The sequence below is a fragment of the Eupeodes corollae genome, chromosome 3, assembly GCF_945859685.1.
Source record: "Eupeodes corollae chromosome 3, idEupCoro1.1, whole genome shotgun sequence".
Taxonomy (NCBI): Eukaryota; Metazoa; Arthropoda; class Insecta; order Diptera; family Syrphidae; genus Eupeodes; species Eupeodes corollae.
In genome coordinates, this window is record NC_079149.1 from 23712701 (window position 1) to 23732387 (window position 19687).

Here is a 19687-nt window from a genome sequence, read left to right on the forward strand (position 1 = left end):
TGGGTTAATAAAACACAAGTTGTGAACATTTTAACTCCCTGTCAACAAAAACAATATATGTACCATCTGGTGTTCCACAAGGGAGCAATCTTGGTCCATTGTTGTTTTTGATTTTCATAACTAAATTACCATTATACTTGAATTTTACAAATGGTCTATTATTTTTGGATGATTTTAAAATATTTGCAGCGGTTAAAAGTATCAATGATTGTGTATTAATACAGAATGATATTGATACTATAAACAATTGGTTTAAAAGTAATCATCTTTCGCTTAACATCAATAAATGTAGTTATATGTCTTTTTCTCGATAATTATAATATTTCAAACTTGTCGTCTTATGTAGAGTTTTGGAGATAAGGGACCTCGGTGTAATATTCAATGACAAATTAAATTTCTCTGGGAATATGGATTATGTTATTGCTAAAGTGAATTCAATGTTGGGCTTTCTTAAACAAAATTATGCCGAATATTTTTGAATCCATATGCAATAAAATCAGTCTATATGTCTCTTGTACGTCCTTATTTGGAATATGCTTCAGTTGTATGGGATCTTCATTATACAGTTTCAAAAAATCGTATTGAGAAAGTTCAAAACTCTTTAACAAAATTTATAATTCGACAACTTAAATGGATATTTGGTTCAATGCCTTGTTATTCTACAAGATGTGCTTTAATTGGTCTGAACTCTTTAAAAAATCGGCGAATTGTTAACTGTGTAATGTTTGTTCATGATACATTGCCTTACCACATAAAATGCTCCGATTTACTTAATCTATTAAATCTGTATGTTCCTCAAAGATTTAACTATGGTTTAAATGAACTAATTTCAAGACGCATGCAATCATTAATGCATTTGAATTATACATTTTATTTATTTATATAAGCTTAGAAATTAATTTTATTAAACTTTATTTAAATTATAAAAGTATTAATTAAAATGTAGTTAAAAGTAATCTATAAGAGTTAACTCGATAGATAAAGCAAATGAATAAATAATTTATAAGCATCTAATGCACAATTATAATGAAGAATGTTTTCATAAAATTGTGAATCTGGCAGACAGCTTTTGCTATGTCATAAAATATTTTAAAAAACTTAAAAATGTTAACAATGTATAGGATACTAAATTGAAATAATATATTTTCTTATCTATCACATAGCAATTAAGAAGTCTCAAAGATTTTGATGGGCTATTGTGATCACTTCTTCGAAAAATAATACTTATTTCCTTTTGCAAAACTGTGAACTGTGAACAGTGATTACAAAATTGTAACAACTATGTTGAATTTAAACTACTTTAATGCCTTCAGTGCGTTAGTGAAACGTGTTTGGTTCCATTTTTAGTATGAAAATAGTTTTGACTTATAAAATGTCAAAAGATGACAGCTTCAAAAAAGAAAAGCGCCTAACATAGCTCGCTATTCAAAATGAAACCTCTTAATGGAAACATTTTCGATAACAACACACTTTCGATGAAAACCTACCTTTATCTACAATAATAGCACTGTTGGATCAAAAACTACTGTTCTTTAAGACTGAAATCTAATTTTGTCAAAAAGCTGTTATGGAGGCTTCTCTCCAAAGTAACCATATTTCAATGTTGTACACTAATGCGTATACGTACTTTTTTATTTTGAAAACTTTTTCACTGACTTGGATTTTGTCAAACGATAATAGTCCAAAGTGGTAGGCGTCTAAAAGAGGATTGATTTAATCTAAAAAACAATGTGATGGGATTTAACAAGCCTTGTATTACCTTATATTTTAAATACTTCTTTTTTAAGAAAAAAAATCAATATTTTCTTAATTTTAGCACCCAAAAAAATACTAAACACAATTAAGAAATATAAAAAACTCATCGTGCAACCTACTAAATATTATATTTGTTTTTATTAAACATTAATGCACAGATTAAATAAAGAATATTAAATAGAATTTAATCTGGTATATCTGGTTCCTGCAATGCATAAATTATATCACAGAATAGTACAAACATTAAGTTTTTAAATTGATAGTGGGAGAGGCAGTTTGGTTTAAGAAACACATTTAATGTGAAAGGCTTAATTCAGTCGTACTTATTTGATTATAAAATCTTGAAACAGCTTAGATTTTTGAAATTTAAAATAAGCTATTCACATAAACATAAAGTAGTATGGGTTTTATAATGGATTGACTTTGACTTTATGAAAATGGGATCTTCTAAGTTCTTAAAATTAAGTTTGACAACTGAGAGCACACATTTTTCAATATTGAAGATTGAATTCTTTTTCATTTTTATATCGACAAAATGAAGCGAAGAAAGTTATTTAATTATTGACGCAGTGGATTCGTAATATATTCTTTAAAAAAAAATTGATTTTCAAAATTGAGTTTTTCAGACCCAATGAAAGCCAAATAAAGGTCAGCTTATTAATTGCATACGTCAGAAAAATCACCATTAATGCGATTTCATTGAACAAATTTTGTCAAAACATCATTTTTCAATGTTAAACTGAAATTTGATACGAAATACAATCAACAGTATAGATCACAAAACACCTACGCAGTTTTTATTCTAAGCTGGTTTTATTATTTCTTTTTTTTATTTCTGTCATCTTCATAATAATAAAATGACCCTATGATTTATTGTGATCATAAAAAGGGTATTCCCCAGTTGACCATATTAAAATATATAATTTAAGTGCCGAATTTTAATTAATTTATCATCATAAAGTTAAGAGAAATATTTTTATATTTAATGATTAACGATTGGTTGGTGAGAGATTAAAAATTTAAAAAAATATATTCATCGTATAAAGAACATTTTATGATTTGATAAAGTATCCGGCAGGAAAATAAATATCCTAACCCGAAAAACTTGACTTAAGAAAACAAATTTTTTTAAAGATTAATTTTCTTAGTTTTAGTATATTTTTATAACGTCAATAATGGTGGTATAACACGTCACTGGTTTTAATAAACCACAAAAATAAAAACAATTTTTCAGTATCTAAAATTAATTAAATTTGTTTACGGTTTAATTTAATAAATATCAGCTATATAAATGATTAATGATGAATATTTTTTGGACTTTCCAAAAAATCTCTTTTTTAAACATTTTCTTACGTTGTTTCTTAAGAACCATAAATAAAAACATGTTCTTATGAATAAATAACAATGCATTTTTACTCTTTTTCGTTATTTAAAACAAAATAAAGTAAAATTTATCTAAATGTTTAGTTTACTAATTTATAATTTGAAAAACACATCATTTTTAATTATTAAACAGCGATTAGCAAATATTACTTCCATATAATTATTAAAAGACATTGAATGATTGACCGATAAATAATTGGTCTAAATTTTACCTAAGATAGTTTCGTGTTTTAAGAGGAAATATTTTTTAAATAACATGAACACGAGACGTAGGCATATTAAAGTTCTGAGTTTTTATCCAAATAAACTAATTGCGTTCAAATAATATACATTTTTTTAGAACTATATTAGATTACAACTTTTATGAATAGAAACTCAAAATCGATGATTGGATATTCAATCCCGATTAAGAGAAGAAATTACTAGGTTTATAAATTTAGAAGCAAGTTTGTATTTATTTGAGAGGAATATTTACATTGAAAATACCAACTTAAAGTAAATAACACTGCTCCTTCTTCAAAGGCTTTTACCGTGGTCAGTTTAATCGCCTAGTACAACCCATGAAATCCATCATTAGTTAAAATGACTTGTTTATAATTTCAGGGGTTCCAACACACCAGTTTTGTCTTTGTGAAGTTTAAGGAAAAGGTTAAATATATGATTTTCATTAAAGACTAATTTGAGGAAGACGATAAACACATGAGTTTCATAACCGGCTATTTAATGAAGACATCACTTTTTTCCATTGACTTCCCTCAAAAACGTCTTGATTTTACAGGCTTAAGTATCTGTTTACATATTCCATTGAAGCAGAGATAAAATCAATGTTTGCTGATGGTTTTGTTTGTTTAAGCCACGTGGGCTGTTTTCAATGTCAAAATAATGTTATGTCATGAGACATTATTTTGGCGCCATTTCTACCGCAAATAATAAATAATAAATACGACTTATTCTTGTAGTGTTCAAAGACCTTACAAAATTATCTATGAATATTAATAAGGATTTTATGAGTTCATTTCTGAAATCAAACTTTCGAATTTGTTGTTGTACATTTTGAGCCTTAAAAAACAGTAAACAATGTTCACAGTCGTTGATAAAATGTGTTGTAAATATCTCTAGAATTTGAACATCGCATTTTAAATAAAAAACAAGTTTACAGAAATATGAAAATGATGGTTGTAAGGAGTATTTGCGTTTCTCCATTTTAATAGTTTTAAATGAAATGTACTCCAATATTTGTAGTTGTTCCGTTTTAAAAATTAAATAGTCACAAAAAATTAAAAATTCAAATATAAAATAAATAGATTTCTTTATTAAATGCATTTTAAAGCGTGGTTTTATGCCCTCTTCTGCAGCACCATATCCTTTTTATGAAATTAAAAATAACCAATTCTCACATTTATATCTATATGTGCTCGATAATTTCCCGAATTTCTACTTTAAGGTCTTAAATATATTGTTGAGCAATGGCAAAGATATTATTTTTCGCATGACCTAAAGGTAAACGATCGTGGGACAAGTACGACTCACACTGATAATTTCCCATTGGTATCAGCTTAAAGTCATCAAATGGTATTTTTTAAAGATAAGCAATTCAAAACTTAAGTTTAAGCTGTTTAATGTAAAGATCTACTCGGGGAGTTATATCAGGGGTGGAACCGTCTGTGTAAGATTATTTAACTCAATTCAATTCGGTTGAACAATTTCAGATTCAAATTGTCAAAGTTCGTTGTTGCCTTGGTGAAATTTTTAAATTGATTCTTATTAAATATCTAAATAAAAGTTTCAAATTGGCTGATTTTGATTGAAATTCTTACTTTTCTTACTTTTTTCGATTAACAAAGTGAACTAAGAAAATTTTCCAGCCATTTGTGTAAGCGTCTGGTACCTCTATTTGGAATAAACATATTTGTTTGAAAACGACTATCACATTTTTTTGTGACAGGTTTTTAGGTATCAATTTTACTATCACCTTATGTAGATCAAACTCGATGATTTTTATTATCATTTATCAACAATCACCTTAGCCGATTCCATCCCAATTTGTTTTTATTTTAGAAAAACACTCCCTTTAAATATTATAAAACATCATCAACAATATTTCTATGCCATGAAACAACTTGGAAGCCTTTTATTCTCAAATTTCTTAGCTTAAAATATAATTTTTTAATACTTTTAATAGTTTTTCAAAATATTAATTACACATTTTTTATAAAATGAAGACTTAAAAAAGTTTTGGTTTTAGTTATCAGGATACTTAAGTTTAAATCATTTTTTAACAGTTGTTAGTTGTTATTTGAAGGTTTTCGTGTTTTTTACAATTTTAACCAACAATAAATAAATTGTAAATTTGTGAAAAATCAAATAATTTTGAAATAAATACAATATTTTTTGGAGATATTCAAGACGAAAATAATTTTTTTAAAAAAGTTGTATTATTTTTGGAAAGTTTTTATTTTTGTTAAGAAAACTGTCGATTGTTTTTTTAACTTCCAATTGGAAGTTATTGTAATGGGTCTGATTGGTAAAATTGAAAATTTTGACATTTCTTGAAGTTTCAAAGTCCCTATAGTCGAAATAAAAGATTAACGTTCGTACGTCCGCACGTTCGCCACGTTTTTTTCGTTTTTTCATAAGTCAAGAACCAGTAGAGATATCGACTTCAAATAAGTTTTGTTATACAGATAATATTGCAAAAAGATGCAAAAACGGCTCTCAAGAAAATTGTGCATGTGGTTTTTTTACCATAGCATTTAAAAAAAGGTGAACATTTTGGTTAACCCTAAATATCCAATGAACAAATTAGGCTAAAGACTTGAATTAAATTTTATATAATATATTGTAACGTTATACAAAACAAGTATATTTTTGAAAAAAATCCAATAAACAGTTTTTTTTTATAAATCAAAAGAACTGAGAAAATTTTACGAATAAAATATGATTTCATGTTCAAAACAATTTTGTGCAACGAAGAATGATGTTTTTGTCATCTGATAAAATTTTTAGAAATATCAAGATATATTTAAACTACTTTTATTTTTCAAAAAATATTGTTGTCAACATTCAGTAATTTTTTTTTAAAAATTGAATTGACAGTTATTTTTACAAAAAAGTATAACCCAAAAAAAAATTATTACTAAGACTTGGTAAAAATTTACTTTCGACTCAAATAAAAAATATTCGCTTCAAACTTATTTATTTCACAGAAAATATTATTTGCGATATTTAATAAAATAAAATGTACAAAAAAATGAACGCAAATTTTTTAAAAATTTATACATATACACAAACTTTTAAGCAAGACAAATTGGCTGACAGTGTGGGAAGTTATCAGTGTAGGTCGCATCTCAGTCTCTTTTTTTTATTTATCAAATAGTAGTTTTGACATCCTTTATAAGGTTAAACTACTTTGCAGCCATTATCTTTACATTCTGATAGGATATTCGAAAATTAAATTTGTACCAATTTTTGTAAAAATGTTACCAGGTATTTATTCTTTATTATAAAAAATTATTTTTAAATTAATATCATTTCTTGTTCGAAAAATATTCGTGGTGAAAAATATTTTGTTAATTTTTTTGGATTTATAAAGAAAAACGTTCCTTAATTTTTTAGTTTTATTTATTAAAGATACAATTTTGGGAAAATATAATACGTTACATAATTGAAAATACAGTAATTAATTCGTGAGATATTTGGGGTCAGCAACATTTTAAATTTTAAATTACTCTAGTAAAAAAACATCCACTTAATTTTTTGAAAGTCCTTTCTGCAATTTTCTGCTTAATTATTTGTATAACAAAGTTAAGAAGTTGGTATATTTACTAATTCTTGAGATATGAACACATGCACACACAGGCATAGCTCTGACGAAGCCGAGTGCTTTCGGTTCAGCAGGACTGTTTCCGATAGGCACCAATAAGATAGGGTGAGGCAGGTGAACCAATTTCGGTGGCTTTAAATTGAGAATGTCATTTAAAGTTTTCTAGGGCATTTGGTATTGGCCGGCTTACATAGGTTTAAGGATTAGGTTAGGGACAGTCAGGGTAGCAATAAAACTGTTCTAGTTTTTAAGCAGTTTTCAGGTAGTTTTAAGTATTTTTAAGTAGTATCATTGGTTTTGGTTAGTTTTATAATGGGTTTCGGTTTGTTTTTTTTTATTTAGTTTTAAGTTCTATATAAAATAAGAAATAATGATAAGGATACCAAGTTTTTTTTTAATTTTCTTGGTTTTAGATCAAGTTTTTGTTATTTAGTATTAAAATTGTTCTTAGGCTGAAAGGCAGTAGATATAGGATAATGGATTTACTGGATGTACGCTGGTTTTTTAAAAATATTTGTCTAACTCTAAGACAGCTCTAAGATTTTGATAAAATAAAATTAAAAAAAAAAAAACAGAAATCGCTCTTAAAATCTTGTTTGTTGATTTCAATCACCTCGCAACGTCGAGAAATGTCAACATTTTCAATTTGAAAAATCAGACCGATTACAATAACTTGGGAAGTTAAAACTATAAAACTATCGTTATTAAAAAATAGCGTACATATCTTCGTTTCATAAAATATTTTAATCAAATTAACTTCAATACTTTTTCAAAATATTTTCAAAATTAAGTAAGATCAAAAATTTAGTTATAATTTTGACTTTAAAAAAACTTCACTTTGACATCAAAAATAAAAACAATATCAGGTAATAAGGTTTGGCTACTGTTACAAATTCAACTTTTTCCATTGTTGAGTATTGACCTAATCTTTAACTTAAATCAAAAGATCTCGTATCGCACCTCTTTGAGAAATAACAAGATCAGCAAACTTTTCCTTCAAAACTGAAATACATTTTAAAGTACATTTCTTAAGTGCGTTTTTGAAGTTTGTTTTCATTACATAAGTTTTCATTAATGGCATAGTTTTTACTTGAAAAGTAATACAAAATTGAAGTTGAAAAAGTGACACTTAAACAATTAGCAGGTTAATCAAAATAAAACCTCTTATTGTAAAACCCTATATTATATAATTTTGCAAAATGGTTTACTGCTTTACATCCTGTTTCCTACTAACAGTTATACAGTTTTCAGTTTGTATCCATTTGCAATTAGAAATATATATAACTTATCATACAAAAAAGACAATGTTTCAGTTTTTTAAAATGTGAAAAATAATGATTACTAATTTTTGTATTTTAACATTTAAATTCGCTTTGAATTGAAAATGGAAATAATTCTGGTGGTCAATGGAAAATTATTAATATATGATTTTAAAGCTAAAAAAAACACAATTTATTGTTAAAAAACAGCACTAATACGTTTTCCTTACACTTTAAAGGATGCAAGCATGTTAAGCATGAAACTATGAATTAGATTAGATTTAACATAATTTTAATTCTGTTGGAAAAAGGAATCTAACAGCAGGAGGGAAGGGGGATTACATGGAATACATTCAGCCTAAGTGATCTGGAATATGTTTTCCATATTTTTCAGAATTATGATTTTGCTTAGGACCTTTTCAAATGTTACTATGTCTTATTTTATTTCTTTTCAATTCCATTCGTTTGAAAAATTTCACCGGACTATTCGCGGACAGTATAATCTGCCATATGTAACCCTTAATCATGTGAAACTGTTATTTACATATATTCTCATTTCCGGTTGAAGTATATTTTAAATTTCATTCAGGATATGACAACAATTGAATAAAGATAAATATGTTTTCTTTAATATAAATTGATATCACTTGTGTACATAAAAATACAGCAAAATCCACTTGGAATATAAATAATCAAAAAAGAACGTTATGAAATTTACAAAACCAAATCAAAAACAATAATTTCCGGTTGAGGCGCGAAAGTTTTTTTGTTTTCTTTTTTTTTTGCATTAAATCCAGATAATTTATTTGAACAATACCAATTCAAACAAAGAAAGCGAAAATTGATAAAAATATAATTTATTAAACATTTCACGTCCTAAACTGTTTTGTTTTTCAAATAGGAAGAAATATATTGTCCAGTAATAAAACGTACACAGTCCAGTTAAATAAAATACTACAACAATTTAATATTATAAATACTATCAACTCACATTACATTACTCATATCGTTTGAATGTGCCACAAAAAGAGATCTTATAAACGGTACTTGAAGTTTAATTTATTTATAATAAAATTATTATATTTTACTTACATGTGGACAATAATGACGTCTACTCTGAGCTTTTGGTGTATGATTATACTTTCTTCAAATGCAAATTGCAAAATTTTTGTCCACAGATAAATTTGTTTGTTAATCACGATTTGTTTATGTTTGATTGATTAATCAAATTGGTTGAGTATAATAAAATTGCCAAATAATAGTAATTTATATGAACATGTATCTCACACAATTATTTCTTTTTTTTTGAATATCTTTTTGACCACAGAAAAAAACAAACTTGTTTTCCACGATTTCACTTGTTTTTTTAAATTATTTTTTGAGATCGAAAATCATTGAATAAAATTACAAAATAGCAAATAACACTTTCCACAACTTCAACCGAAAATTTTATACAAAACTGAAAATAAAAATATTTCAAATTCTTCGACGAGATAAACAAATAAAAAGAGCGACGATCGTTTACTATATTTTACCACAACCGATGGTGAAATCTAACTGAAAGTTCGTCACACTTGGAAGACGTCTTTATTGGTAATACTTGTAGAGTCTAGAGTTAAGTTAAAACAGTGAATGGTAGCAGCTACGACTACGAGTGTATCTTGTGACCATCGGACTTCAGTGGAAGAAAAACAACGTCATTTGCGTTTTTGGAAGCTAAGCCAAGCTTATGGGTCTAAGCAAGTATTTCCAGACACTGAATATAGCCTTAAACAAGCTTAGTATTTTACTCTTGTATAAATTTTGATAGAAAAAATGACTAAATGAATTGTGGATGTTAATTCTCACTTTATTCATTTCAGATTTCTCTCTCAATCTCGTTTTGGACTGATGTTTTTTCTTTTTTTGAAGTTTTGTTTTGGTTCCTCGATTCGCGTGAGAGTTTGTAGCTATATTTCATGATATAGTAAATATCTGCATTAAATTATAATATATAGAGATGTAAAGTTGTAAGCTTTGAAATTCGAAAGCCGGTGGTATTTTATTTCATTATGGGCGATTGTACTATACACTTGAGACCGTAAACGATACGTGAGTAAAAGTTTTGTTTTTTATTATTTTTGTTAAGGTAAATAATAGCTTGGAGGTGACTGTAACTGTGTATTAAGATCTGAACTGTATTGTTTTTGATACAACGTGAGTTGGGCTGCTGTAGCTATAGTGATAAATCACGTGCTGGGAGATTTTTCGTGATTGATTTTAGAATGTAATAAATTATTACAATTTATTAATTGGGACTATATTTTTGAAGGTTTGAATATGGTGGACATGCGAGTTATTGGATCAAACCTTTTTTCTTTTTTGAATGTGTAACTTGAGTATGAATAAGTTCATGTATAAAATTTTGCTATATAGTCTATAGATACTAATAAATTGAAAATTTACAAGTTCAACTAAAAAAACTTTGACGCGACACGACTAGAGTTAAGAAAATGTTATTTATTAGTAACTTAATACTTGTAGCTAGAGACGAGTATCACACGATCAGTTTTCAGTCGTAGGAAGTTCTAATATATTGTTCTTTATATATTAAATACTTGTTTACACGATTTTACATAAGAAGGAGAGTTCAAACTGGTCCGTTTTTACAGAATAACTATGGAAATTTTGCACTGCTCCATACATTTTGGTAACAACTTAACCGAACCTTTCGGAATCAAAAAAGGCTTTAGACGTCACCATCGACAGACGTAACTTTGAGGTAGTTAAGGATTTCGTCTACCTAGGTTTCGCTATGAACGCAGAAAACAACACCAGCGCTAAGATCAAACGAAGAATAACTTTTTCCAACCACTGTTTGTTTGGATTAAGAAAGCAATTCATTTGCAAAGCCCTCTTTTGAGGGACCATAGTGCCGCTATATAAGACCCTCATCATCCTCGTCCTGCTATACGGTGCAGAAGCATGGACTATGAAAAAGGGGATGAAAGCACCTTGGGTTATTTTTAGAGAAAAGTTTTGTGTGATCTTCACCCCGTATGGATAGAAAGGGAGTGTAGGAGAAGATGGAACGACGGGCTGTACAGCGACGTACGTTTAGCCAGAAGAATTAAAGTCAAACGAATGAGATGGCTTGGTCATGTAGAGCGAAAGGAAACCAATACTTCGGCCCGAAAAGTCTTCCAATCAAAGCACAGCGCAATATGGAAAGACTGCGGATCAGCTGGCGTACACAAGTGGAAAGCGACCTCAACGAACTGGGAGTGCACAACTGGAGACATCTAGCTAGAGACCAATCTAGATGGAGAAGTTTGTTCACTAGTTCACACACGACTGTAGAGGAATCTTAAGTAAGTAAGTAAGGAAATTCCTACGTCTAGAAATTGACTTTAATTAATTTTTGGTCTGGATGAACATCAAGAATTAACATACTTATAGCCATTAAGCAATGCAATTTGACCAATTAACAACAAACGGTTAAGCATTTTAGAAATGAAAACAGGACACAACACACATGACAAATTTGAATGATGTTCTCGACAAGTGGTAAAATGAATACACCTTTAAGTCCTATCGAAAATACTACCCATTTGGTCTCAAATATTTCGACAGAAAACAATTCGAACTTTAAATTAATTGTATACTTGACAAAGTTTTTTTTTTTTTTAAACATATATTTTTAATTTTTTGCACGAATGGAGTTTTATCATCTTTTCAAATTTTTCCAATTCGAAGTTATTTAATGTAAGCAAAATTATCTGTACATAATTTCATAAAAAATTAAATAAACTACAAAAAAAGGTCATATTAATAACGTTTGTCAGGCGAACCTTGTCAGTTTGTGTTAAATTTGAATAAACATATTTTTTCCGATTTCAATTACTTTGGAACGCGCCAATCAAAATACAGAAAAGTGAATGTAATACTATAAAAAAGAGGCTGGAATGCGACCCACACTGAAAACTTCCCACCCCGTCCGTCGATTTGTCTTGCCTAAAAGTGTGAAGGTTTTCGTATTTTGTTAAAAAGTTATCAGTTGAATTATTCTTAAAAATTTAAAAATAAATAACAATATTTTGCATATAATGAAACAGTTTTATTTCAAAATCTAGTTTCGTTAACGAGATTTTTAGTTAAAAACCAATTTTTACCAACTTCAGTAGCATTGGAATAAACTTGAAGTCAATATCTTCTATTATTCACGAGATATCGAAAACCAATCATCAATTTTTAAAAAATTTGCGTACTATTTTGTGTAGATTTCATTTTTTGTATGAATGTTGAAAACAATATTTTCTGTGAGATAAAATTAGTTTGAAACTAATATTTTTCAGTTTTAAAAAGATATTTGAGACGAAAGTAAATTAGTATTGTTTTTTTTTCGGGTTTTTATTTTTTGTAAGAAAACTGTTAATTGAATTTTTCCCAAAATTTTACCAGATGTCAAAAACGTTATTCTTCGTTGCACGAACATATTTTGGAGATATGTAAAATCATTTTTTATTTGTTAAATATTGGAGGTAACAAATTTTCTTTTTTCTCAGTTTTTCTTTTTTTGATTCATTAAAAACAGTTAATTTGATTTTTTTCTTAAAATATGGATGACCGAAAAAACTTCGTGACGTACGGACGAACCGACTTACGAACATACGTACACAGCCATGCACCGACACGTCTCTAAAAATCGTTTATTTTGTTAATGTTAAAATTTTCAACTCGAAAAATCGGATCAATTACAATGACTTCCGATGGGAAGTTAGTAAAATGGTCTTAAAATATGTTTGAATACAATTTCTCAGGATTCTGTGAACATAAAAAATGAGCCAAAGAATTAAAAGAGACGTTTTCGTTTCGAAAATTTATTACAAATTGATTTTGTTTTCTTTAAAACTTCAGAATGATACCACGGTTTAGCAAAGAAAAGCATAACATGGGTTAATTTAAAAAACAAACTGTTTTAACATTCGATATTTTATTTTTTTATTTATTTATTTATTTATTTAAGTAGCAATATAAATTATTTCTTTTACATTTAGTAAGAACATGCTTTTTTTTAGAGATTTAGGATTAACATTTTCCTTTTCAACTATAGATTTAAAGTAACATATCATAATAATAAGTTGTAAATGAATTTTAATATTAATTATTCAAGGGAAAGCTACAATTAAAACCCTTATTCAACTCTTAAAAACTAATATTGCAAAACTCCCACGTTAAGTTTATGCATTCTACATTCTTAAATACATTTTTTTTGCAAATTCGTTTAGCCCAATTTCAAAGATTCTATCGAAAACATATAATTTAGTACAAAATACATAATATGAATATATAAATTTATGGTGGAGATAAACATTTAATCCGCTCATTATCAGAATTTGTGTGTCAAATTTTCGATAAGGGAGTCCAAAAGATTGACATTGCTTTGTTCATGAAGCCTGTAAGTTGAATAGCACCATGGTAAATCAAGCATCATTTTAAGAACTTTGTTTTGACATGATTGAAGCTTAAGTTTGTGAGTTTTGGCACAATCGCACCAAACAGGAGCACCGTATAGGAGGATAGATTGGAAAATTGATTTGTACATTAAAATTTTATTTTATTTGCTAAGTTTAGAACTTCTACATATTAATGAGTACAAAATTCTTTTATATAGATTTATCTGGTTAATAGTTGTAGATATACACTGCCAATCACTAGGATGAGGCCACATATTTTTCAACCGATTTTCGGTCCGATACCTGTTGGAATTTGTTTAACCCAGAAAATTTTACTACATGAGAGTGGGTAAATATTTTCTTAAAACAAAGTGATACAATTATAGGTTTAATTAGAAAAGACCGTTGGAATTTCCCTACAATAATAAATGAGCTACCTAAAAAGGATATAAAAAAGTGAGTCACTAGGATGGGGCCATTGCGAATATTTCGTTGTAGAAGTTCAGATCAGTAATTTTTTTCAAAATTTGGGTTACAATATCTAAGAACGTTTTACAAATAACTATTTTTATTAAATTTCAACTACAAATGGGTTCCGGAAAGACGTTGACAGTAGCAGAAAGGGGACAAATCGATGCTTTCAAGGAAGTGGGGCTCTCAAGCCGAGAAATAGCAAGGAAGCTGAACAGAAGTAAGATAGTTGTAAACAACTATCTTGCTGATCCTCAAAACTATGGAAAAAACCAAAAAGGACGCACAGCCCAAGCAACAACATCCCGAGAAAAGCGGTTAATTTTACGTATTGCTTCAAATTCTACTCAATCAGCTACTAAAATAAGGTCCAAAAGCGGAGTATCAGCCAGTATTTCGACAGTCCGAAGGATAATAAGAAAAGATGGTACTATCCAGAGAAGAAAACTCAAAAAGAAACCTGTTCTAAAGCAAGTACACAAGGAGCTGCGAATAAACTTTGCAACAGAACATGTCTCTTGGAGCAGTCAATGGAAACGCGTCGTCTTTTCGGATGAAAAAAAGTTTAGCCGCGATGGTTACAACTTTTATTTCCATGATTTAAGAAAAGAGGAACTAATTTTGGGAAGACATCACAGCCGTACATCAGGTGTTATGGTGTGGGGAGCTATCACCTACTATGACAAAATCGAATTGGAGTTTCTTTCTCTAGCAATGAACGGAAATAGCTACAAATACTTGTTGGAACGCTCATTTCCGAAGATGAAAAATATTTTTGGACCTCTGCCTTGGATTTTCCAACAAGACAATGCCCCCATCCACACTTTCAGGGTTGTCAAAAGCTGGATTTTATCAGAAAACGTAGAGCTTTTGCCATGGCCACCCTATTCACCGGACTTGAACATAATCGAAAACGTATGGGCATGGCTATCTCGAAAAGTTTATGAAGGCGGTAGACAATTTGAAGACAAGGACTCCTTAATTGAAGCTATCCGTGATGCCTGGGACGAGATTTCACTTGACTATTTAATTAAACTTTATGATTCCATTCCAAACCGTCTAATAGAGGTCATATCGAAAAATGGGGGGCATAATCATTATTATTTGAGAAAAACTTAATAAATAAATGTTTGAAAACCAAAAACTGTAAACATTTCTTTCATTTTTTTGATATTTTATAAGATTTTTCATCCAAGTGACGCACTTTTTCATACTGTTTTTAAGTAGCTCTTTAATTAATGTAGGGAAATTCCAACTGTTTTTTCTATTTAACCCCTTAATTTATTACTTTTTTTAAAGAAAATATCTACCTACTCTAATGTAGTAAATTTTTATTGGTACGAAATTTCCAGCAGGTATAAAGAACGAAAATCGGTTGAAAAATATGTGGCCTCATCCTAGTGATTGGCAGTGTATGTTTGTGAAAATTGAATTTTTTGTCTATATAACCCCAAGATATCGACAATGTTCGGACCAGTCAATATTAACAGAGCCCATTCGAAGTTGTACATTATTTGGGAGAAAACAAGATTTTCGACGCCTTGTAAACCAAACAGCTTGCGTTTTCAAAGGATATACTTTAATCTTCCATTTAAAAAAGTATTTTTCTATTGAAGAAACACTCACTCGCAACGTATTGCAGACGTCCCGAAAGTAAGTGCCCGATGTAAAAATAGCAATGTCATCAGCAAACATTGCAATACCAATATTATTTCCAAGATTTGGTAAATCGGAGACAAATATATTAAAGAGGATGGGACCAAGTACTGTGCCTTGAGGAATTCCATATGGAATATTATGTACTGAAGATAAATTGTCTTGTACTTTTACTAAAAAAATTTTCCCACTTAAAAAGCTTTGAATAATTTTTACTGTCGCCATTGGAAAGTTAAATTTAACAAGTTTGTGAATTAATGCGTCGTGCCAGACCGTATCGAATGGTGCTATGGAAGGGTCTGAAACCAAAATGATAATCAGGCAGAATATTATTCGCAATGAGATTATCAAGATTTGTATTGATTATTTTTTCAAGTAACTTGCTTATAGAGCTCAGTAAGCTTATAGGTCTATAGCTGGCAGCATCATCTCTTAGTTTACCAGGCTTTGCAACTGGTATCACCATGGCAGTTTTCCAGCAATCTGGAAAGTAACTTAATTTAAGACAAGCATTGAAAATTGAAGTTAGGTATCGTAAGCCTGAGAGGGGGACAGATTTCAAAAGGATATTGCTTATACCGTCAATGCCAGGGCACTTTTTATTTTTTAAACTTTGAATCAATTTTCTTACCTTACTAGGATAAACAGAATTCAAATCAGTTTGTTCGACATAAAATAATTGTATTTAATACATCAGTAGAAGTACTGTCGTCACTAAAACGAGCAGTTATTTCATGATTCCTTGAAAATTTTGAAGCTAATAGGTTTGCTTTATCTTTTGCCGTTATTAGCAATTCGTTATTCGATTTGAGAGGTGGAATACTTGAACCTCTTTTCTTTATAACCTTGGCAACTTTCCAAAAAGGTTTACTTGATTTTTCGAAGGAGGAAAGGAGATTATTCCAACGAGAGTTTCTGTAATTTTTAATTTCATTTGCTATTGCTGTGTTTAAAATTTTTGTACTTTTTAGGAAGCTATCATAACGATAGCGAAGCCATTTCCTTCTTTCCAAGTTTCTAAGTCTTATTAAAAGTAAAATATTGCTAGGCAGTCGAGCTGAATGATAATCTTTTACAAGGCACTTAGGTATTGCAAAGTCAGCAGCCCTATTTAACAGGGAAACAAAATTACTGCACATTGAATCAATTTGAGTTGTGCTGTTTACCGCGGTAGTAGAAATGTTATTGCAGCTTCTGTTAATAAAGGATGAAAATAAGTCCCAATTTATAGCCTAATCTGATTTGGTTAATTTGTGGTCGGAGACTCATATTCATATTTCCAGGGAGATGGTCAGACCCTAGTTTATTAAAAGTTAATGGCTTGGAACAGTAAGTTGGTATATTTGTAATAAAAAAGTCTAAAGTAGAAGGACTTTTAGATTTAGATGTAGGAACATATGTATAATTGGGTGGGTATAGTAAAGAAAAATTTGGATGTGTCTCGTTGACATCATACAATACGTTGCCCCAGCAATTTGTCCTGAGACAATTCCATAGTCGATAGCGACAGTTTAAGTCACCACCAAAAATGACTTTCTTTCGGCTTCTAAATATCATTTGTAAATTCGATATTGTTCCGCTTAAAATAAAATATATTCACATAATATAAAAGTTCAACAAGTTTACATAAGTTAGGTAAAACATGAATGTAATTGTATATGATTTTATACAGGGTGTTTCATTATGAAATTAATCTTATGTTATGTGGGTTTATAAAGTAAAATGTGCTACATTTATTCCTTCAAAAGTTATTCGAGACTGAAGAAAATACAAACATTTTGTATTTATTCTTCGTTTTTGACATAATTTGTCACATTATGTTAAATAAATTGACATTCTCATCGTCAATAAAATCACTTAGCAAGTGAAATCAATTCTTCAAAAGAACTAACTTCTGAAATCTTAAACAATTTTAAAAAAAAGTTCATGTTGTGTTAAAGTTTATTTTAAGTTTACAGAAATAAACAAGTAAGAATTGATTGAGTCTTTTTAAAAATTAGAGCGAAGTAGAACCCTCCCGTAAAGTCCTTTGGGGTGTGATAAGACGGTAAAAGACAGCTTTGAAAACCTTACCTCTTCTGGAAGCATGGCGTAGAACAGAACACCCTGAGTCTTGGGTTGAACAACTGCATATTGTCGGCCAAGAACTGGGATTGGTTGAGAAACATTTTGAAACATTTTGGCAAATATTGCAGCCAGGCCGACGAAATAAGTAAGTAAGTAAGTATTGGGTGTATTTTAACCGACAGTAAAAAGTTATTACTACACCAATTGAAAAAAAATCAAAAAATAATGCAAAGGTTTATGAAACTTGGTTACAGAAACACATTTTAAGTTATTAGATACATTAATGGCAATAAAAGAAGAAAGATAAAATAACTCGAGAAGCAGAAGCTTCAACATAACACCACAAACTTAATGAATAATTCAGTGATACCACACACCTCCCACTAGCTCCGATTGGGAGAATTTTTAAAGTTTTTTTTTTTTTGAAAACATCCAGAAAAATAATATGATGGCACCCACAAGCAATAAGCTTAAGAATTTAACACCAATGGAATAAATAGGACTAAATCAACAAAAGCTAGAATAATTTTTAAATTCTTTAACTCTTTCCCGTTTTAACTAAATTATTGTTTATTTTCAGTCATTCAATATAAAATTTGCTTGAAGTAAGAAAAGCCTTGTGTGTCTTTATAAATTCCTAAATTTTTTTTGTTTTCATATTGCCAATTTTTATTTTGTATGGTTAAATTTTTATTTCTGAAATACAAATTGTCTTACATTTAAGAAAACAACAAATAAATAAAAAATTCACGACTTTAAATCGATTCTAAAGTAAACACGATCGTTGTTTGAATAAGTGATGATATGACATGGGTGGGTGCGTTCATTATAGTCAATGTCAATTCGATGATAGAAGCTTAATAGTTTTAATTTTTCCTTTTAGAAATCAGCAAATGCAAATAGGAAAAATGTATCATCAATAACTTGTCACCGATCGTCGTTTATATGGTAAGATTGATATTAAATCACGTAAGGCTATAATATTGTTATAAGCCTTGAATTGATAATTAGTTGAAAATTAATGATACCTGTTTATAAAGAAAAAGTTTCTTCTTCACATTAAACATAAATGTTGTATTTAGAAAACATGCGTAATCTTTATGAATTATACTTTTCAGATCTAAAAAGCCGATATTTCTTATAAGGCTTGAATCTCTAAGTTGAATAACCTTTTACGATTTCGGAGGTACCAGATAAAGTGGTTTAAGTGACCGGAAAGAGGTGTTTTTGCAGAAAAGATAAACAAGAGATAAAGTGATACGAACATTTAAAAAATCGTCACAAAACTAAACTACTTGCAGAGGTATTTAATGATAAATGATATTTTGTACTAACAACTAAATGTAGCTCATTTTGTTAACATCCAAGTTAAAAATTCTCACAGAAATAATTGTCTGCACGCTTACCGTGTTAAAATTAAAGTTAAATTAGTGTATTTTTGTAATTACATTCAGTATTAATCTATATGTTTTTTTTTTGGAAATATGTAATTATATTTATTTTTAGCAATAAATTTAATATTTTGCTAATTTCTTAATGACATTTATGAGATTTTAATGTTCCTAAAAGCAATTCATTGTGATGGTTCTTAATTTGAAGGTAATTTAATGGAACTTGCTTTATGCATAGAAAAGATAAAGTTTTACATCCCAGAAGAATCTTAATGTGGTAAGTAAGTAAAATCATAAAATTAATGTTTTGTTTTTAATTTTTTGCTTGCTTTTTTTCTAACAAATTATACAAAAGTAATAAAATCTTTTTTTGAAACCACAGTTGTTGTTAAATCTTAATTATGGCTATTAAAATATTAGTTTGAAGACGCCTTATGATATTTAATT

General features: G+C 28.9%; 1 protein-coding gene across 3 annotated transcripts in view; it reads right to left on the reverse strand.

The window, feature by feature from the left end:
• The window catches only part of LOC129952650 (rho GTPase-activating protein 17-like), a 76848-nt gene extending 66966 nt beyond the window's left edge, over positions 1–9882 (reverse strand). Inside the window, exon 1 of one of the 3 annotated variants that reach the window (XM_056065396.1) lies at positions 9313–9867. The gene's annotated coding sequence lies outside the window, so the exon portion shown is untranslated. Of the gene's footprint in view, positions 1–9312 lie in introns of all 3 variants that reach the window. The other 2 variants (XM_056065394.1, XM_056065395.1) reach the window with 2 other exon arrangements.
• Positions 9883–19687: the final 9805 nt, after the last annotated feature.